The 23,372-nt window shown below is 37.5% G+C and overlaps 1 long non-coding RNA gene across 6 annotated transcripts in view; it reads right to left on the bottom strand.

Moving 5' to 3' along the window:
• Positions 1-23,372, bottom strand: part of LOC138110498 (uncharacterized) — a 140,485-nt gene that overhangs the window by 98,654 nt on the left and 18,459 nt on the right. For all 6 annotated transcript variants that reach the window (XR_011150964.1, XR_011150962.1, XR_011150959.1 and 3 more), the window contains one exon: positions 22,459-22,529. This is a non-coding gene — a long non-coding RNA (uncharacterized lncRNA). The remainder of the gene's footprint in view (positions 1-22,458; positions 22,530-23,372) is intronic.

The following is a 23,372-nucleotide window of genomic DNA, read 5'->3' as shown; positions in this document are numbered from 1 at the left end:
GTTTTGCAGGTGACACTGAGCTGAGTGGCTTGGGTGACACTCCTGATGGATCGATGACATCCAGAGGGACCTGGACAAGCTTGAGCAGTGGCCCATGGGAATCCCACGAGGTTCAACAAGGCCAAGTACAAGGTGCTGCACCTGGGGCAGGGCAACCCCAGTATCAATCCAGGATGGGGGATGAACAGCTGGAGAGCAGCCCTGCAGAGAAGGACTTGGGGGTGCTGGTGGAGGAGAGGCTGGACATGAGCCAGCCATGTGCACTCACAGCCCAGAAAGCCAAGTGTGTCCTGGGCTGCAGCAAAAGCCCTGTGGGCAGCAGGAGAGGGAGGGGATTCTGCCCCTCTGCTCTGTGCTGGTGAGACCCCACACTAAGTCCCCAATATGAGATGGGGGCCTGTTGGAGCAAGTCCAGATGAGGCCACAAAAAGAAGGGGCAATGTTTTTTAGCTACAAAAAGAGGGTAGATTCAGATTACCTATAACAAAAAAATATTTTATGCTCATGGTGGTGTAACACTGGAACAGGTTGCTCAGAGAAGTTTTAGATGCCCCATATATTTTTAAACAAGACCCTGTGTTTAAAATGATTTTTTGATATTACTTCATTTCCATCAAGGAGTGCTTCAAGTTTTTCTCAATATTTTCAATCTCTAAGGTGACACAGAAATAGCACTCTCACTTTGCTTTTCAGATCAGTCACATCCTCCTGATTGTTATGAACTTAATTGGTACACATGACTCAACAATAATCTTGTGGGTTTTTTTTTTTTTCCCCCTCTGGTTTTAAAATCTTGGCTGAATTTCAATTGTGCTCCATTAGACCCAAGACTCAAGAACAGTGGATTCTCCAGAAATTCATCCATGTTAATAAATTCCACATATTCAGATTCTGTCCTTTGAGTTGGTGTTTTTTTTTTTTTTTTGTTTTGTTTTCTTTTTTTTTTTGATTGTTTGTTTTGGTTTTTTTTTTTTTTTTGAGTGCCACCTGGAGATTTCAAACCACCTAAAAGTTGTGTGCACTCTATTTCGAATACAATTCAGTTACACCTAGTTCCAAAATAAACTGTTCCCTGCTTGAATAAGTGAAGGTACTACATACTATTGCATTTCTATGCCAAACTCAGACTCTTTTCAGAGAGCCTTGTAATTCACCTCTGAGAATGTCATTTCTGCTCCATCTTTAAAACTCTGTCCTTCCATGGGAGTTCACCCAACTGGACACTGCTCTAACTAAACACAGAACTGCAACAGCTTTGCATCTGCTATTGCACTCAGTCACAGAGTTCACACAGATGTTTTCCAGATTCAGAAACCTGGGTTTAAGGCTTAAAGGAGACCATTTAAAGTCCTACTTGAAGAGCAGAGCTGGCTTTCAGCACGTGCTGGTCAGCAGTTAGAGCAGAGCTGCCCTTTCCATTGGGAGCTGCTCTCTCTGAGATCTCCTCCTGCTCTCAGACAAAGGAGAAACTGCAGCATTTTTAAGAAATGTAGGCCAGACAGGAAAAATATGGGAAAGGAGGGCATGACACACCTACACGAGTCCCATGAAGCACTTTGGTTCCTCCTCATTAGGCAGGCAATAATTAGATTCAGACAGATCCATAATGAAATGCTTCTAAATTTGCTTCCATGAATTGTTTTGCTTTATATTATTTGACCCAAGATGCAATATATTTACATTTCATCAAAAGGAAAACCAAGGAATTTTAGTTTTACCTTTACGTGGCACTGGGGGAAGGGGAAGCTAAAAAATTCTGGTAATAATTCTTTCAATATTATGGTATAATGCATGACAATTTAAGGTTAAAAGATACCAGTGCTTAAAGAGCAGTGATGAAGATAAAGCTTCATGTGTAAGACTATGCCATCATACACCCAAACTAGTTGCCATTTTTCACACCATTCAAATTAGACACACAAATCCCAATTTTGCTGGAGAGGAGAGTAAGGATCCAACCCAGCTTTCAACTCAGATTTTTATCTAAATATTTTATTTGATATTCTTTTAAATCCCAGATCTTAAAATCATATAACTACAACAGAATGCCATAGCTTGCTTCTAATTTTAAAAAAAGTTCACTCATGAGGAAAAAATCTTGAGAATGTGAACCATTATGTTTAAAATAAAATAATTTTTACATGTTGATCTTCATTTTTAGATCAGTTATCACATTTATATGAAGCAGTTATCACTGATAATATTACTGCACAACAAAGAAAAACTTTAAAAAAATATTATATCGAGCATAGCATCTTTTAACTTACTCTGATGAAGAGATTAAAAAGAACTCCAGCCAAAAAGAAGACTTATGAAGTACTGACAATAGAGAAAATCCTCTTTTTTTGACATATACATGTATGATATCTATATTTAAATAAAATTCTCCAGCCTCCTTTATGCTATGACAGTTATTGATTTGTTTTCTTCCTTTCTTTGAGATATGTCTGAAATAAAGCAGGCATTTCCTGGCTTCCTTTCCCATTACTTCCAATACTAAAAAACCCTGTTAATCTGTTGAGCTATTTCACGAACCATCTTCATTGAAATAAATAATTTTTATTGCCACCTTAGAAGAGGTTCTTAAGGAAAAGTGCTTTTTTTCCTTAACTGAATTAGAATATACCTTCCATTTACCTGTCTTTATATAGTAAAAAGAAGTGACATTCTGTTCTATGCAAAACACATCTGTGCAGAAATGTAAAGATTATTCCATTAGACATCTGAACACACCTGAGAGCTCCACTCTCTTGACCTCTGGGCTAGTAAATCTACACAGGGTGCCTACATGTCTCATACTATTAGTATAAGCCACTATAACTGTATATTTTCCTCTTGAAATAAACACTTTGAGCTGTACTTAAAAGTTGGAGCTATATTCTGTGCTTATCAGATTCAAATTCAAAGTGCTTGCAAAGAACTTGGCAGGTTGGGAACTTGTAAGATCTGCAGAATTTGAAAATGCAATGCTTTGACAGACAGAATTCATCTTAATACTCTTTGCAGATACTGTTTCTTATCAGAAAAACAAACATAAAAAACCTCTCAAACAAGAGCTTTTCAAATAGGTGACCCCCAGCATGCACACTGACAAAATAAACAATGTGACAGACATCTCACATGTCCAACATCTATAAGCCAAGTGATCATTTACTTCTCACAGAAAGTACTTTGCACATTTACCAGGCAAAGCACCCCTTGCCAAATTCACACAGGCAGAATTTCTGCAGTAGGTAAGGTTTTTTCAGTACTAAGGTATTAAAAAGTGTTTCATCCAAACAGAGCTCCCCTTCCCCTGGAAATAAATAGATCTCTGGAGGAAACCACCAACAATAACTTACAGGAAATCTCTGTCCTGAGACAGGAGATGAGGAACTCATCCAAGATTCAAAAGCATCAACAAGGGGAACTTGTCCCACACAAGACAAAAGATTAATGAGTGGAGAATGCACACCTTGCAAAGCATCCACCCCTGCAAATTATGTTCCTTTGAAGGTTGTACTGACTCTTTGTGTCCTATAAAAATCAGAAGCCAAAGTTTCTGGTATTGAAATGGCTTTACAAGTGCTGTAGAAATCATGCACTAACCTTAATGCTGCTGATATTTAGGGAGAAGCAACTGGCCCTTCTAAAGGATGACTGTCTTGTAAATTAAGACCAACGGAGTCAGAAATTTATTCTGAGAAGATTAGATCCAAATAGCTGAATGTTTAATGAGGCTTAGGCAAGCAATAAAGAAAGCATTAAAAGGAGTTGTAGCTTTCCTTTTTGACAAAGCCCAAAATTATGACACCAGAAGTAGTCATGCTCATTTTAAAAGTCAAAATACCCTAGATCTTAAAGGTATGAGATTCCCTAATTTTATGCTTTCCAAAGTAAGCTGCCCAAAGGGAATAGTGTTTACAGTTCTGTTCCCTTTCAGTAGAATTCTGACACAGGTACTGTGTGCTGATGTTAATGAATCTGCCTTTTTTTTTTTTTTTTCCAGAGCTCTGCTTCTCTTTAATCAACTAATGTTATTAAGACCAACAAAAAACTGGTCCTTTTATACACTTGGCTATAGCTTAGTTCTCAGACATTCATTTTTTACAGAGTGCATTGTATTAACATGCCATGCTTGATGAGACCAAATTTCCACAAGGTTCAAAGGGAAAAAATTAAGTAATGTCAATACTTGGGGGTCCAGTAAAGTAACTGGCTAACATCATATCTCATATTAGCACTGAGCAGAAGAACTGCTGGTAGTATGGTTACTCATCTTCATATTTTCCCATTAACATCTACCATATGCCTAGAGTATCTGTTTAACACAAAACTGTAATTATTTTACCTAATTAACTGATACATTAAATGAAAGGCCCACTCTGCAAAGTAAGTTAAACCATACCAATTATGTCTCGTGATGCATGTTTTCAGTCTCTTACAATTGTCAGTGGAGTTTCTCTGACTATGATTAATGCAAACTGATTAACTTCCTTTTTATAGCTTTAATCTTCCTAAAATGTGTAAATATATTCTAGTATTAGCAGAAGCTCTTGAAATTACAGCTGAGGGAATTTATTGTTTGTTTATTGACTGAATGCAGTCACCATCAGCCCAACCCCACCAATGGTTCATAACCCCCCCCAAACTGTCTACATGATGACAAAAAGAAAAAAAGAAACAAAACCCAAGAAACTCAAGTCTCTATTGGTCTTCTATTTTTCAAGCTAACCTTACAGAACAATACTTAACCACAGAGTCTTTTGATGACCTGCAGTTTTAATGTTTGCCCAGCAATATAAATAAAATGGTTATAATTCCAAAGAACCCCTTCTGGATTTACAGTCTCACTGCAAATTAGTTAATGTCCCTTTGACCTCTCTAAGTGCACATTGCATCAACTGGCTACTCCTTAAAGAGCTATTTTGATGCAAAATGCACACATATGTGCAGTGATTAATCACAAGGTGTACAGAGAAAACATTTTTACTTTATCAGTTACTTCCTTGCTCAGTTGCATAGCACACTGAGTCACTGGTTTTACTCCCCCTGACACTATTTCTTCTTTGCTATCGAAGTCTTAAACAAAGTGACTGCTTTAAAAGTGCACATTTCCTGTTCTGTTAAGAGTTTCATTCATTTTCAGCATTATCATCAGTACAGTTGGTTTCCTTTTGCTTGCCTGTCATCTTTGGTACTCATTTCTCCGTCATCCTATCAACATGTCTGTTAGAGGGTAGGGGGAAGCTTTAAGAATTCATACAGAATAAATTGTCATACAAGATATAAAAGCTTATTGCAGCCTCCCACAAACTCAGTGCCAAGTTCCAGCTTTCCTTCCATTGAAGAGTTAGCAAAATCTTGGCCATGACTAACTAAAGAGAATAGTGGTGATCTTCCAGGTATTCAACCTCCCTGTATCCCTACCAATTGCTTTGGTAAAACACAGGTGAGGACTTCATTTTGCTACTATGCCTCCATGTATGCTCTGTAAAAGTACAGTGTGTAAATGGCAAGAACTCTCCCTGGACCTCTTCTAAAGTAGAGCTAATTCACAAATCAAAAGCTACTCTGTCCTAAGCTGCATCAATGCTGTAATTACTGCAGCACTTTTACAGCCAGTCCAAGATGAAACTGAAATGATAGATGACTAGAAAAAAAGAAAATATTAGTCTATTCCATTTGCTGGCTTATTTAAATTGAAATGTCACATGAAATAATTTAATTTTGACAGTGTTTAACAGATTCAAAGCAACATTTCCAGATTCACACGCCAAACCATGTTTCTGTGGGAAAGCTTTTTCCTTTCCTCTTGTTATCTTGCTTTAGCTCCTGGCAGCTCACCTGGTGGGCTGAAAGCCTGTGGATGACCTGGAAGACTAAACAGGAGCTCCTGACATCGACAGCTCCTAGGCAGGCTGCCAGGTAAGCAGCTTCAAACCAAAACATAATTTTCTTTCCCAGAGAGTTTCAAAATACTTTGAGATCTCAAAGAAAATGCATTTGGAAACACAGTCTTCCACAAAACAGAATTACTTTTCTCCAGGAATCTCTGCCTAATATAGATTTTTTTTTTTTAATTTTAATAAGGACTCGTTAAATATTTCAAAACTACTGAGTTTTCTCTTTCCCATTCAATGCACTTCAAGTTCAAAGAGGTACCACAACAAATTCACATTTGAAGTTTTGTCCTTGTAAAGGAGAGCGTATTTGTCTGAGATTACAAACCAGTGGTTATTTTACTCTGTTGTGAAATGTGCTTAATAAATATGAATAACATATGAAGTAAATTGCAGGTTTCTCCAGAGGCATTGTGAGGCATACTAAATATATGCCAATTCAGAAGGTAGTCACTGTTTCTCCAGGTGTAGAAGAGACTACTACAGCAGTTACTAGGCTATATTTGCCTCTCAGATCATTGCAAATTAGAGGTAAATATGCTGAAACGAGCTGAGCTAACCAACAGAAACATGTATTTTAAAAAAAAAAGTACCTGGTTGAAAGATTCAAGATAAAGTGTTTTAAAGAAAACAGCATAGGTCTAAATATTTGACAGCTAAACACCTTGGATCAACGTCTCACTTAAAATACGTTTTACTAATAAATTTTTGTATAATTCCTTTTGAATTTCTGCCAGGGTAAGTTAAAGCACAATTGCCCTAAGAGATATGCAGGTGTGATCAATAAGGCAATCACTACTCACCAGCACTGAACAACCTGAACAATTGTGTCAAGCCCAACAGGCAAATAACTCATCTCCCAGGGCTAAGTGTTCTGCAGAGTACCAAGCACAAGTCCATTGTTCCTGTAGCACAGAAATTATTCCAAAAGTAGGAAATTTCCCACCATTCACCTGAAGAAAAGTCCAGGAAGAAACTCTACATTGCACAGATACCATAAAAGGCCTGGAATGCCTAACCCATTTTCCTACTTTAAAACTAAGCTAAGCACATCACTCAGCAAGGCAAATAGCATGGGTTCCACAACTTTCCTTCAAAAGAATCTGCAACTCTCTATTATTAGAATTTTAAGCCTTTTTAAATACATAAGTAGCTCTCACAGTGCTGGTATTAGGGCTAGAATTTCAAAGTAGTTTAGCTCTTATTTTAGCCCCCAAATAAATTGGCAGATTATCAAGTAGGCTCAGGTTGTTGTCATTCAGCATTTTCAGAGTGGGAAGGAGACAGGCCACAGATGTTTTGAGCAAAGCTTGGCCCTTTAATTTTCTCTCCAAAGAATGTTGGAATTCTGATTCCAGTTCTAGGTGCCATTTAATTAAATCATCAAGCATTAGGGTCCTTAAAAATCCTAAAAAATCTTACCCTCAAGAAAAAGAATGTCAACAACTCCACACTTATATTTAATGGGACAGAGACCACACTAAACTGACTTTATCTGGTTATATTAAAGTAGCTACCCTAGACCTGTGCATGGGGATCTTGCCTACAATGCACCTTTCTCACTTCAAGACTTGGCCTTTGGCAGGAATCCTTCTATTTGGGCCATCCAGTACAGCCATATACTACACGACCTGCATCAGGCCAAGTTCTGCTGCCTCAGAAAGTGGTTTTCTACTTTTCTCAGGTTTTTCACATAGTGTAAAGGATCTGGTTTGAGGGGATCCCTCCACCCATAAGCCTAGAAAAAACAGCAGAAAATGTTTAAATTTCTGACCAACAACTGCAAACAATTTATAGTATGGCATATGATGCACCATTAAAGTTATTTTTAATAAAAAAAAAGGTATAGCAGCATGACAAGAAAACACTGAACAATGAAAACCCTTGGCTCTGCACAGTAAGTTGTTGAAACAAGAGAAGGGCCAAGATGAGGGTAATAGGGAATTATGTGATGCAGGTTGCTGAAGAATGGGGCATTAGAATAAGAAATTAAAATGCCATAATCTCCCTATATTGTACACTCCTGTGTTTTATAACTATAGACTGAACATGTGGCCTTTTATTGCCAAATTCAGTTCTTTGAGTTTGGGATTTCTCCCCAAGCTTGGTGTTTTTTCCAGCTGCTGACATGCTCTGCAGTGAGAGGTGGCATAGAGAGGGCATTTCTTTGTCCCCAGTTCAATTCATAAGATATGTGCTAGAGGAATTTTTCAGGTCATGATATATCTCCCTGATTCAATGGCAACTGACAGCTTCCACAAGGAGAGAATTGTAGGCCTGGGTTTCTGTCTTTCTAGAGTAAACCACTCCTGAACAGGGCTTTTCATCAGCTATTTTATTAACAGATGGCTACCATTTATGTAGTGGGACTCAGGGCCACAGAGGGGAGGAATAAGTTGACAAGCCTTACTGATGAAAAAGCAAACTTGTTTCCCTTTCAACAATTTTATTCAAACTGTTCTAAATCTTGTCTCTCTAGAAATGGCTATAACTGATAATGAAATACTCTTTGATCATACTTAAGTTAAAATATGCATTGTCAAGTAGCCTGGAGATTACACTTGCTCATATTCAAAAATTATATTAAACTAATGATTGCTCATTACAGAAATAATCATGTAAAGGTATAAACAAACAGAACTATGCAGGCATAGCAACACAGTAGTATTTTAATATTTTATTAAATGCAAATTGCATAGATACAAACATAGCAACCTTTATTTCATTACCATTGTTCTGTAATTTTGGTACTAAATATATTCCAAGTAGTGTTGTTCCAATGAAGCTCATTTACAGAACGTTGGCTATTTTACCAGCTTGCTGCTGCTTTTAGTTTCTCAACTACTGCTTATTGGAACAATTAAAAATGGGCTTTAAATAAAACTTTCAAATTTGATAAAATGAGTTTGCTCAGTTCTAACTGGTTTTAATTTCTTAAAAATCTCAATTGATACTTAACTTTTTATCAGATAAATACATCAATGTACAAGATGTATCTGAAGGATGTCTTGGGTTCTCAGATTTTGGTTGGATTAGACAGAAAAATATTGCAAGAGTCTTATTCTAGAAATCCTGGAGATCAATTTCTCAGTTTTAGAGACCTAAAGCAGCAGCACCAGGGATCCTCCACACCCATGCAGAGAGATGTTGGGAAATGGGCAGAATATCAACAGCTGCTGAGCAAACTCATGTGCCCAAATCCTCAATTTCTCCTGGCAGTGTTAACCATAAGGTCCTCTGCCCAGAAAAATCTTCAAGATTTTCTGAAATGATTAGTGACCAATAATTTGTGGGAAGCCAAATTGCTCCAGTTTACTCATTCAGCTATAATTAGAAATTGTCAGGAGTAGCCTCTGGACAGTTCACTTGTCCCTCAGCTAAAGGTTTTGTAAGAAGCTGCAGCGTGTCTTCCCCAAGCCATGATGGTGATGTCACCACATACTGACTCCATTAGAATTTAATTAGTGACTGACATTCCTTAATACATCAGCCTATGAAAATGGAACTCCAAAACATCCCCTTTAAGATTATAACCTCACAGCTCAATTTTCAAAGGTCACAGATTTTTTAAAAATCAATATACCTTGCAAAGTAGCATAAGTTTAGTATCTCGAGAGAAGAACCCAGAATAGTAACCTTTAAAAATCAGATATGAGTCAAGTATTAGCCCATAAGCCAGCAAATCAGATACTGAAAGTGATGCATTTTCTAAAGCAGAGCTCTGGAGAAGATAGAGTGTGATCCTGCACAGGCTTTGAACACACAGAGCTTTCACCACCTTAAAGAAGAATCTTTGCTAAAGAAGATTTGAAGTAAAATACTCTAATAAACACAATGCTAAAGAACTGAGTCCCTCAGCAGTACAGAAGAAAATATTATAACCCCTGAAGATTTTAAATCTCATTTAAATGGTCAAAGCGAGGTAGGAGGCCCTGAAGCCCTAATCAGATGTATTAAAACTGAAAGAAAATATCAGACATGGGAAATGATTGTAATTAAAATTTTAACACACACAAACACAACAACTCCAACATTACTAAATGGAAATCAAACAACAGGATTTGGTGTTAAGGGACTGAATAATAAGCCACCCTTTAATCGCCCCCATCTGTTTTTATAAGTGCATACTTTGCAAAGTGTTATATTAATTCCAGGCATTAGAGAGTTAAGTATCCCACAGAGGATGCAAGACTTGCTGGCCTTACACCAGAGGTAAAAGACTCAATGTTAATAAATAAATTTATTAAAAGAATTTTTTTTTTTAAATTACTTTCATTATTCATTGGGAGGCAACAGACTGGGGGAGAATGCATAAAAAAAAAATCTTACTTTCCTTAAAAATGGTATTTTAGGTTTCTTCTTTCAAAAGCTTTTCTAAAATCTATGTTTTTTTACAAGTTTGACTTAATTTCATCAGCTCTCAGAAATAAAAATCGTTGCTATTAACAAAATAAGGAAGTCAAAGTAGCACTTGAAACAGCTTATCTTCTGCATTGACTTCTAAGTGCACAACAGCTGCTACTTATGACATTTTCTAGATCAAAATGTTTCCCAGTTCCTCTGTAATAGGCTGGCAACTTTAGGGTCAAGTTGTTTCTCCTTTTCTCTTCTTACTATCATATTTCTGGCACAATTGTTAAAGCTCTCCCACATAACAGCTTAAAGTGTCTTTCCTTGGCATCCCTTTGGAAGTACAGCTACAGGAGCAGCAGGTATCAGGCAGTGGAGTTGTATTTTGCAGCTGGATTACAGAAAGCTCAAGGTACAACAGGGTGCACCTTGCTCCATTTATTTATTTATCACCTCCCATTGCTACGTATGCTGGTCCCACTTGGCTCATGATGACAGAATATTCCATTTTCTCAGTCCTAATGCTCCATTTTCCCACAGAGACACAAGATGCTCTTGAGTTCGTATTAGCAAGTATTTTTTCTTAATTCAATTGTAAAATTTATGAGTGGTATAAGAGCTGAGAAAAAAAGAAGATAAAATGTAGAGAATTTGCTGTACAAACATATTTGTCTTAGAAATTTCTTTGGTCCTTTTCAAGTTCTAGCCTCGAATTCTCCTGATAGAGCCATCTCTTTGCCATGTCAACACATCTATCAGCTTTCCACAGATCTGATGGATCTCCATCCTAATTCTGTACTGCTTTAGGAAACCTTGCTGGGAAGAAAATGTTTGCTTTGGAGTCAGGTTTAGTCTTGCAACCTCCTAGTGCTTTCCTCTTTACATTTGATTCAAAGAGCAGTCAACAAAAACCACCAGCATTGCTCGACTTTAATGACTATTTACTACTGAACAGTGGAAATAAAAACTCTTGCTGTTATTACAGCCTCAGATCCCACACAGGCTGTTTTACATGATCTGTCAGCACCAATAGGGTTATGTGATAATTCTTCAATCGTACAACTTTCTCCATTTCTTTTACTAAGCAACGAATTTTCTGATAATATCTGTCAGCCAAACTCCTTGATTTCCACAGGACTGCACTTGACAGATTGCCACATACCTACTACTTTAGACCAAGTAAGAAAAATGGCTTTTCAGGGCTGGCATCCTGTCTCCCTTTCTGACTGAGAACAGAATGAGCGCTTTTAGCTCTAGTTGATATCCCTAGCCAAGTGTCATCAATCCACTGAAACAGAAGTTCCTTTCAAGTCTTCTGATGTTTAAGGAACAGAAAGAAACTTTTCTATTATCTTCCTCTTTCTCCTCAACCACAATCTCAACTTCGAGGCAATAAACAACACTAAAAAATATCTTTGCACCAAGGAGGGAGTAGTTTAGTTGCCTTTTTTCTTTTAAATCACAACCCCAGTTGTTAGAAACACCATGATTAATTAGCAGAAAGTTTTTCAAGTTACAAAAAGGCATTTGCATACTGCTAAAACTTTATATATGCTATTTTCCTTTTTTTGACAAAACCCCACAGTGGGGGAAAAAGCCCCCACCATTTAAGCTTAGTTTGCAGTCTATCAAGATTAAAAATCCACTTTTTTCCCCCCTAACAAATTACAACATTGTTTCAGGAACATCTTTATATTTTTCTGGTAGCACTGCTTGCAGAGATAACTAGGATCCTGACACTTTGATTTGAATTTGGTAGATCTCAACAGTTTGGGTACATAGAATGACTCCTTTATATTTCCTCTATGCTTTACATAAACTCCATATAATCTTCAAAATAAGCCACAGATGATGATCTGTACTGCAACAATACAGCCCAGGGTTTCCAACAGAAAAAGTACTAGCTCTCATGAAGTTTGAAAGTTTTGCCAAACATCCATGGGTAGGTATTTGAGTCTTCTGTGGACCCAAAGAAAATACTGTGAGTGAATATCCACCCATAATTCAGATGCATATTATTCCCCTCAGATGCAGAATTCTGAAAACTGAATTGTGATCAAAAGACTCAGAAATAGGTACTGGGATAGAACAGGAAATTCAAATTCAAATACAGGCTGGGTGGAGAATGGATTTAGAACAGCCCTGAGATGAAACACTTGGGGATTCTGGCAGCTGAGAGGCTGGACATGAGTCAGTAATGAGTTCTCAGCCTAGAAAGTCCAACTGTGTCCTGGAGTGCATAAAAAGCAGCAGGTTCTGGGAGGGGATTCTGCCCCTCTACTCTGTTCTCATAAGACCCCACCTGCAGTCCTGCATCCAGAGCTGGGGTCCTCAGCTCAGGAAGGACATGCATCTGCTGGAACAACTGCAGAGGAGGCCACCAAGATGCTCAAAGGGCTGGAGCACCTCTGCTATGGAGACAGGCTGGGAGATGCAGTTGCTCAGCCAGGAGTAGAAAATACTCTGGTGAGATCCCAGAGCACCTTCCAGTACCTAAAGGGGCTCCAAAAGAGCTGGTGAGAGACATTTTACAAGGCCATGGAGCAACAGCCAAAGAGGAATGACTTTAGATTGAAACAAGGTAAATTTAGGTTAGATATGAGAAAGAAATTCTTTACTCTTAGGGTGGTGAGGCCCTGGCACAGGTTCCCAGAGAAGCTGTGGCTGCCCCATCCCTGGCAGTGTCCAAGACCAGGTTGGATGGGGCTCTGAGCACCCTGGGATAGCAGAAGGTGTCCCTCTCCAGGGCATGGGGGTGGGCACTAGGTGATCTTTAGGGTCCCTTCCAACCCAAACTATTCTATGATTCTATTCCAGTAGCAGTTTAATGACATATTTACTTAATGAGACACACAACACTGCTGCCTTAACCCATCCACTGGGTTCAACACTGCTCCCAGTCCCCAGCAGGGTTCTACCACGTTATCCTGCAGTGCATAGCCCTGTCCTTGTGATTCACCTGTTTCCTCCAGCTTATTTTCATTATCTCATAAACCTTGTACTCTAAAATGCTATCTTTATGCAAATTTCAAGCACACATTTGATGTTTGTCTTGCTTCTTTAAGAAAATTGTAGTAGATAGTCAAAGAGCTTAGGACACCTGAAGATAATCGGACTCTCTGGAAAAGGTTATGGATACTTGGAAAAAGTAAATTAAGAAAGCAAAGATGACACCATATAGCTAGAAATGAAGGCCTCTTGTATTATGAGAAACACATTGATGAATAAAAGTTCTGAATTCAGTACTAAGTCTAGCTTCTAATATAAATCTACAACCATTAAGTAACAGGGAGCACTCTACAGACAGTCCTGACACAGTCCAAATGAAATTGCCTTGGACTCTCTGAAATCCCATACATGAACTCCAAAGCCAAACCTCTGAAATTCTGAGAAAGCCAAGAGTAAACCAGTAAAATTATTGAAAATATTCTTGAATAATAGTACATTTTCTCCACTAATATATGTATTACTCAACCATTTCATTGTGATCCCCGCGTCATGATCCTCCTTTCAAGAACACTTGGTCATTAAAAACTGGCTTGGCTGGCCTCCACTATTAACTCACTACCTGTGACCAAGAAACCCAGCAAAGCTTGTGCTAATTTTGGTTTTGGAAGGAGGAAATTAGAAAGTTTATCATTTTTATACAAGACAAGCATTCAAGTATAGAAGAAATAACTTTTCTAGTACTAGTCTGTTGTCAAGCTACAGAACTAAATCTTGAACTAATGACAAATTTCAACCTAATTAAGAAATTACTCGCACTCTTTGAAGCTGCAGACGATTGTTTGAAATGAAATGGGAATGAGCTATATAATAGTCACCATTTCTACACCCAACATCTGCTTCAAAGTCTTAATTTCTTCTTATTTATACAAGAAGAGAATAAAATACTCACTGTCATAAATAACATCTGCTGCAAGTTTCGTAGTACACAAAGCAATTGTGAAAACTTTCAGAAATTCATTCAGATGGGATAGTTGAACAGGCAGTAAGAATGGGCTGTTCTACTCCAAAATAAACACTTCAGTAGTACAATATTCTGTAAATCAGAGATCACAGACTTATGTTACTCGTGGGAACTAAGGCTGTCATACTGATTCTAATCAGGATCTCCTTTATTTTCTTAACCTATGATATAGAAATTCCATTATGAAACTAGAGGGTAAACATCATGTTTTAAGCTTCCATAGCCCATCATCTTTTGGTGTCTTTTTTACTATTCAATACCACAATGTAATTCTGTACTTCAGACAATAATCCCAAACAACCTCCACTAGAGAGAGGTATATAAGTCATAACAACAATACATGAAAAAAAATTTAGTTGGAGATTTGCTACATATGAGAAGGTGAGTTGGTTCACAGCAGCTTGGACACCAAAAACCCATGCACAGCTTAGTATGACTCTTGTCTTTCTAAATGTCAATATGAAGAACATTCTTCCTTTCTGTGAAATGCTCTGGACATGAAACATGAACAGAGATAACTAAAACCACGTAAGTTTTATGGCTTATACATCCCCTTTTCCTAGAATCCTGATTTGTATCCCACATATATGACTGGTATCATTTCCCCCCTCTTGATTTTTATCTGGCTGAAGTGATGTAACTAGAAGAGATTGCATTAGCTGTGCTGGCATGTCTGAGCAGGAACCAAACATTTCCATAGCAACTTAATACTGCCACACTACCTTGGTAACCAATTTAAGATAATTATTTATGATGTTTACTAGCACTACTGTTCCAGGGCTGAATATTTTAGGAGACTATAATTCTTAAATATATTTGCTAGTTTCACCAATATTCCGTTTATGAATAGGCATGTTTATAATTTTGTGTAACATCTAATAAAACCCCTTCCCAGATACATATTTTGGAGTCTTCAGTCTGTAAATGTCCTCAAACTGACTAAAACCATCAGGAAACCAAAACCAAGCTGTCAAGCAGGACAGGCTTGTAAGGAGGAGAGGAAAAAAGGATAAACCATTTTTGTTAATAACCAAGACTTAAAGGAATTTTAAAATAATTTTATTTTCACACAATGCTTCAGTCTGAGATTATTTTCCTTGCTCAAAAGACCTGATTCAAAAGTCTTGAGACTCTGATTCAACTAATCTTAACTGCATATAAGGCATATCTAACTTTTAGTCATAGGTAATAAATTAATCAATACTGTAGATGCAATTGTTTTGAACCTCAAACCTGTTTTTTCTAGTGGCTGCATTCAAGACAACTTCAACTTGTTTTTATTATTTTATTATTTATTACTTATTATTATTTATTACCATACCATAAATTCAATTTTAAATAGAAATTACAGGCTCTTCCTCTTCATATTCCAGGATAGCAGTTGTTTGGATTTTTTATTTAAAAAATACTTTCCTCTTAATAGATTACAGTAAGCAGAAAATTATTAGACCTTATTTAACTTCAAGTATTCAGCTTCTTTGGGTTTGAATTGTAAGACTAAGAAAAAACTACACTAACGAAAAGAAAACAATGCCCAAACCAAATATATGACATGCATGAGCTAATTTAATACATTATGTGACTACAAGAGCAGGAACTGCACTAGTAAACACTTCCAAGGCTATTAAAAATAGTTTTAAAAGAACTCTTTTTATCATAGAAATGTAGAATGGTTAGGGTTGGAAGGGAACTTGATTATCTAGGTTTGATCACTCTGCTGTGGCCAGGGATGCCACTCACTAGTTCAAGTTGCTCAAGGCCCATCCAAGCTGATCTTGAATATGTCCAGAAATGAGACATCCACCTTTTTGATAAGGCAGAAAGTGTCCTATTGAGTTAGTTTTAGGGTTACAAAAAATTAGTATGAAATTTAACTGCTGTAAACCAGTAGCTGGACAGGTCTCATTTTTCTTATAGTTCAGTGTTATCTGTCTGTGTTAAAGAACTTGAGAGACAGCGAGCACATATGTTCATAACTGCAGACATTCAGTGTTTTGAAAAGTGCCAGAAAAGCCCTGCTGTGCCAAGATAGCAATCACTTAATGACATCGATTCCTTGTAAAACACTCCACACTAGGGAAACAGCAGTTATTTTTTTCACTGTCTGTGGAAAGCAGGGAACAGAGACCTCAGAAAGAGTAGTGAAAGCAAAATAATTTGATACCTGAAGTTCTAGTCTCAAGACACATTGTAGAAATTGTAATTGTGGGGTCCTTTTTGTGTGATCAAAGGCTGAGCTGCCAGTTCAACACAAGGATATCCAGCAATAAGCAATGTGGCAGCTTTTCAACTTCTGAAAGAGCAGATTCAAAGTTTGATGGCAAGCTCTCTGAAAGTTAGCTGCCTGGTAGAGCTCTCTGAAATAAGAGAGAGGAATGCTGGAAAGAGGAGTCTTCTTTGAGCTGGTGCCTGGAAGTGCCTGCAGTGGCAGGAGTCTGGCAGAAGGACAGACAGAAACACGTGAGGAACAGACAGACATGGAGTGAAAGATAAAAAAGCAGGAACGTAACAGTGCCAAGTCTCAAAGGCAGGAAACATGAATACGATTTAAGGATGAAGGAAGAATTTCTGATAAATTGTTTAATCCAAAACTCATTGAGGACAATGCAATGACTTTGAAAATAGTTTGATGTGAGGCTTGTAATCTTAAATGACTGAATTTAGAATCACTGCTTGACCAGCATAGCCAAACCCAGCGAGCACTCCTCAAAAAGTGACTTCATAAAACGCCTTCTAAGATGAAGATGCCACTGCTGCTTTGAAGATACAGTCATTAAAGGATGAAGCATGTGAACAGTCAGTATGACTTCTCTGAAGTTTAACTATAATCTTATTATTTCTTACAGAGTTTTTAAAACCTTCTCTGTTGAAAACAGAAAGCAAAACTGAAGCAAACAGCTTAATCTAGAAATTACCTGTAGACTAACTTTAGACTCAGCTCTTTTTTGTGTGTGTGTGTACGAGCACGATCATGCCCAATTCTAACAGCATCTAAGCTTTTTACTGTTGCACTTGCCTGAACAAACACTGAAATGCAGTGTAATTTTCCTACCTTACATTAGCTATTTGTTACTGCTGCTTATCACGCAGTGGAAAAGGCACATTTACTTTTGAAATTTCACTGTTCAGTTAAGAACAGTTAAGAGATGTTCCTGTAAGGGAAAAATTTCTCTATCACAGGCTAAATTTTATTTAAAGAAATATCTTTTTTGAAGCAAAGGGATGTTTTTGTGATTAAGAAAATTGTCAATGACACTAACAAAAGAAGTTCAGTATGAGTCAATTCTGAAGCAACCTCAAATATGTACATAAGTCCATTCAAATACACTCATGCACAATGACTTGACATAGATATTAGACACTGAATGAGGCATTCTTGTCAGTGCAGAAAATTCATCCTTGTTTCTATGGAAGGGTTCTGAACAGAAGTAAGGAAGAAAAGTGATGTGTTTCTATTAACAACTGACAATCAATCTTAGCAATCTCTGTTCTCCCTATAAGAGCCTAAAAAGACACAGGCTCTGTGCTCTAAAGTACAGCCAATGTCCTGCAGAGTTTTTTAGGTTTTTTAGTTTGATTTTGAATAATCATGTAAAACAAGACTGCAATGTTTGAGGAATGACAAATAAAAAATACAGTTTAAGAGTATGAAGCACCAGTAGAGAAAGGATATTTGTAGGACAGTTATCCACCTTGAATATATGGAAGACAAGACAATACAGCACAGCTCTCAGAGATGTTTTGCCTGGCTATAGAATGGTCAGTCCAGACCAAGATCATTTCCAAGGGGACACATTTTAAACTGTCTCATTGTGCTTTACTCTACAAATAAAGACAATCCAATCACTGAGCAGTTCCAGGAATGATGCCAACCTTTTATGAAGAAGTGGATCAGTTAATCATTCAGTCCCACAGAATGGGCAGTCATTTCATATATTTAACAACCTAATAGGAGCCAGATTGTTCATGTATTTACCAGTCCAAACAGAAGTTAATGCCTGGGAGTAAAAGAAATAAAAGGCCCCAAACAGATTTCAGTGAAAAAATTATTAAGCAGGGCAGGAAAAATCAAGGCATGACCCAGCTAAAGCTAAGTTATAACATTTCACATATTTCTTTGTACAATTAACTGCGGAGGAGTTTGGGGTCTTTTGGGCATTTTTATTAGTTTGCTTTAGGGTTTTCTTTGGTTTTGTCTTCTCTTTGGGCTTCTTTTTGTTTGTGTGGGGTTTTTTTGTTTTGTGTTTTTTTTTTTTTTATGCAGGAATTATGGAATAATGTTTGCTCTTTCTTTGTATACAACAGGCTACAAAGATCTAAATTCTTTCTCCTGATGCTTCAAAGATTTCTCTGCTTTGATATCACTTCCAAAATTATGTTTTGCTAGTCAAAGAAGAATTGCCTGTGAAAGTACTAAACAGTCCTAAAACATGTTAGGTAAAGGGCTTGATGGAACCACAGCCCTGATCATGTGGATCAAAGCTTGTGAGCCCTAAAAGGCAGCAAAGCTCCACCTACATTTGTGATACATCAACACAAACAGAATTATCAGCATGGAATTTAATGGGAAGAAGCAGAATTGAAACTACTCAAGCTCAAGTTTTGGAAGAGATGTAGGAAAATACCTACAAGCCTTGCTCAGAGCCTCACATGGGAAAATGCTTAGCACAACAAAATAACGAGTCCAAAACAAGTCACATGCATCAGTACAGATTCAGCTGGAATCATCAGGTGTCAAATCAGTACTTCATTCCTCTTAATTTAAAACACTTGAGTTCTTCCCTGACAGCCAAAAGCTACAATGGTCACCTATAGCAAAGGCTGTCTTTCAACTTTCTGCCAGAAATCATTACTGAAGTGAAGAAAGGGGGACACCTAGGGTCGTGTTTAATGAAGGACAGCAACCAGAAGAGGTTGTTCTGTTGAATACTGAAAATTCCCCATAAAACCATAAAACTCATGAAAAGATTGCATATAGCCAATTCATGTGTCAAGCCTGGGTATTAATTACTACTTCTTTTGTCTAATCATGGAAGTAAAATTGCTAATTCTTATGGTGATAGATGGACAAGAGCAGCCAGAGTGAACAGAGAACACAAAATGTTTCTATGCAAAAATGACAATCCTCCTACAAATGAAGCAAAATATTCAAACTCAGAACAAGCTTTAAAACCTTGTGCTCATATGTCAAATTGCTGCCTCTCTTGCTTCAGCAAACCAATTGTGCAAAGGACCAAAGCATTACTGAAGTAACAAAAATCAAAGAATGAAAATTCCACAAGGGGAAGCTATGTATTCGTACCATCACCCCATTCCAAAATAAACATTACAATCTACATTGATGTGCAACAATGATGTACTCTGACTACAGTGTCACACTACATAAACAAATGCTTTTCCAGTGGCAGATTCAATGGTTTTGACTGAGCAACTGATTTCAGGCACATACAAGCAGAAAACAGAATAATGAAGTTTGACCAATTCTTTATGGCAGGGGTGAAAAATACATTGATGCTTTTTGCACTCACATTTGACTAGTTGAAACTATGCATTACTCCATGGACCAAAGAAACCCTGAAACAAACAAGCAAAACAAACCCCTAAAACAAAAACCTTGCATATATAAATAGCCTAAAACTCTGTCTGCTGTGGCATTTATTCTGTACAAGCTACAACATCAAACTTACACTGTCAGTCCATAGGCAGGAAATAAAAAGAAATAATTGCCAGCTTTTGAATCTAATCTCACACTTCTCAGCTTTACAAGGAAAAAAAGACTCAATATTTATCATCTCCCAGACCATTAACAAGAATGTGAGAACTACCACATTTCCATTCCTTAAATTATCATCTTATTGGCCAGGAACTGTCATTATTTACACTACAGAAGCAGCAGTTTCCCAAATTCCTTATCTGGGCCTGTGCTAAAATGCTCCATCATCACAGAATTCACATCCCAAAGAACAACAGGAAAAGAGACCCACACTGCTGAAGCGCCAAATCTCCTAAAAAACCCATCTCTGTTAAACCCTACTTGTTGCAACAGTCCCATTGAAAAAGAATAGGTCTACATTTGTGCATAAAATTAAACACTTCCCTAAATATTTTCAGGGTTGAGAAAGTCACAGTTCATAGTGTGTTCATACTTTCATTGTTTGCATTAGGACTCAAGGAAAAGGAACGTGGAACACAACTCAGAAATGGAATAACAGACCCACATTTAGAGCAAACACAAACAAAAGTTCTGATTCCATCATTTAAATATTTGATCATCTTATTAGGACAAGGTAATATTGGCACTATTCACTGTGAGCCATCCAAGGAGACAAAGATTCCCTTGAGTCTCCATCAAGGCAAAGTCTAATGCAGCTAATTATATTATTTGTTATACTGCAGAAGTGCTACATTTTCATTTACCACCTCTATTTATAATTAGCAAGAAAATAAACTTTTGCAAATTCTGATTCCTTCCTTAACATGCATGTTCTGTTTCTGTAACCCCTTAAATAAGGGCCCTATTGCTTTCAAGGTTATGGCTGCTAAAACCAGAAGGGTCTGAAATTCTGCTTCTTTCAGCTAAAATCTAATTGAAAAATAAGTTATCATCTGGAAAAGAAACCCTGAGATTTCTTAGTGGTTTTCCTTTTAATTTCTCATAGTCCTGGAAGAATCTCTGAACTACTGATCAAAGGGTTCACCTGTGTTAAGGAAGCTTTCCTGTCTGGCCATCCAGGTGCTACTCCTGGGGTCACATTCACACCACCCTGACTGTCACTGCCAGGACCGAAGTCCCTTTGCAGCAGTGGCTGAAGTGACCCCACAGGTCCCCATGGGTCCCCTCCACACCCCACACTCACAGCCAGACCAGGTTTCCTTACCAGATCCACCCCAGGTTTCCCACAGCAGAGTCTCAGACCTTTGGATCCTTCAAGTAATTTTACTTAGGAGAGCCAGGTTTAGATCCCAGCCTGGGTTAAACTTACATACATTAAACTTACCAGGCAGGTTTCACCTCATGAGCCATTGGCTGCTTTGGGAACAGCTCCTCTCCAGCTCTTCTGCTGGGTGATTTGGCTTCATATGAATAAATATTAATTGCAGCAGAGACAAACAAGAGTTTTTTCCACAGCCTACATGAACACTACAACCACAGAACTGTAAAATCGGTGCTTCTCTGCTGCTCTCTGGCACAATAGATATTTAACCATTCAAAAAGTGAATGAAAGAAATCAGGACACAAAAGAGGAAGCATCTCAGTATCCCAGTAATTAGGTCTTTGACTGAGAACAATCAGCACCTGACAATGATGGAGATCTACAGTTTTCTCTCAAAGCAGCAGAGCAAATCATCCAAAGCAACACCCCAGCTCTGGTCACACAGCAAATACCACTGAGTACTCTGTCCTAAAGAAGGTGCCATTCCTCAGCTCCCTTCTAACCTGTATAGAAACGGACCTTTAGCTCTTGCAACAAATGAAATACGAAGGAGCCAGGACAATAATCTCTAAAAACTGGCTTCTAGATAGTCTAGTTTAATTTCCCTGCACTGAATTTCATAAAAGCAATTGGAAAACAGCTTTCAGAAACAACCCTTGCCTTTCGCATCCTTGCATTGATGTGGAACATATTTATATTTGTGGAATTTCTTTTTCCTTCGATCTGATAAATATTTATAATAGAATTTTAAAAGGACCAAACTTTAAGCTCAGAATTGCATGGTATTTAGAAGCAAAAGAATGCATCTAAAGAATCAAAGAATGTATGGAATGACACACTCCTTTATGCTTGCTTTCCTATAGCAGAGGATTCTTCATTTAGATATGCTGCATGAAAAATAGATCTTCTGCTCCTAGTAAAATTAAATGTTACTGATGCATGCATTTTTCCTGAAGTCTATTTTTGACAGACATCTATTACATTGAATCATTCTGGTTTTTATCAAGCTTTGCACAACCCCATGTTGACAATAGAAGGAACATTTTTGATAAATATTTTTAGCCAAGACTAGACTGTGGGGGCAGAAATCACTCAATCATTAAATGAATCCAGTTAACCTTGTACAGTTGTTCTAGTTCTTTGAAAATTATTAATATAAGACATCAGGAAGGCTGTGTAAGTGAATAAGTCTATGTAGCAAACCTGGTTTATTATTTCATGGTAAGTATCACATTACAATATGTACTGGCTGCACAGAATTAATGAAATATGAAAATAAAATCCACATTTAACCTTGGAAAAAACCATGAAGTTCACTGACCTGTCCCTGCAGGCAACCACCAAGTTGGGCTAGGCTGCTTTTCCTGCTTTCAACAGCTGGTCAAGCCTGATCTAAATTAAAGAGAAATTTGAAACACAGAGGAATTATTTATTTACAGTAAGGAATGTGAATCCTGTACCAATGCTTTCACCTAAATAGCAACATCAACCCAGAAGTGCCAGCTACAGATTTAAATAAGGGCATTTAATGGAAAAAATGTTATTTCTCTGAACCACACATGAGTTAACTAGCACCTGTCTCCACATACACATTACCATTAACTGTCCCCACAAGAACCAAAAAACTGGAACTATATTTACAGTTACACACATTAATGCAATAAAAGAAGGTATGAGTCAAATAAAAGTGAAATAATGTCACTGCAGCTGCCAGAAGTCCAGGTAACTCCAGCTGCTTGTACAAAAAACTGAACAAGAAAGCAAGGGGTCTTGTATTTTTCCCTTACTTTCCAGCCAGAATTTACCAAGTTTTCAAATCATATGGAGGTTTAAATTTCAGCAGAAATCTTGAATGGTGCGAAATGCAAAATTCTGAAGTCACTAAAATGCTTTGAAAGAATTTCTTCCCAATTCTGATATTAAAATATGTATTCAATATATAAATGAATGCAAAGATGCAGACTGCTTAATGAAAAGGGCAGCAGCCCATGGAGAAGGGGAAATCGGTGTCATCACAGAAAGGTTACAAAGCAAGCCATTTCCAGAGAACCCATTTATTTGTTGGAACAAACAAAGAGAATTCTTATGACTGCCAGGTATTGCATTTTCAGATGCATACCAAAATCAGACTCCACCTAACTGCATATATATTTTACACAGCCTTCTGAAATAAGATCTTTAGAACTGCAACCAAACCTGTAAGATTTTCAAGCGTGCTCATTGCTTGTTCTGCCC

The sequence above is a fragment of the Aphelocoma coerulescens genome, chromosome 4A, assembly GCF_041296385.1.
Source record: "Aphelocoma coerulescens isolate FSJ_1873_10779 chromosome 4A, UR_Acoe_1.0, whole genome shotgun sequence".
NCBI classification, from domain to species: domain Eukaryota; kingdom Metazoa; phylum Chordata; class Aves; order Passeriformes; family Corvidae; genus Aphelocoma; species Aphelocoma coerulescens.
Note: the sequence above shows the minus strand (reverse complement) of the source record. Positions and strands in the feature narration are given on the sequence as shown.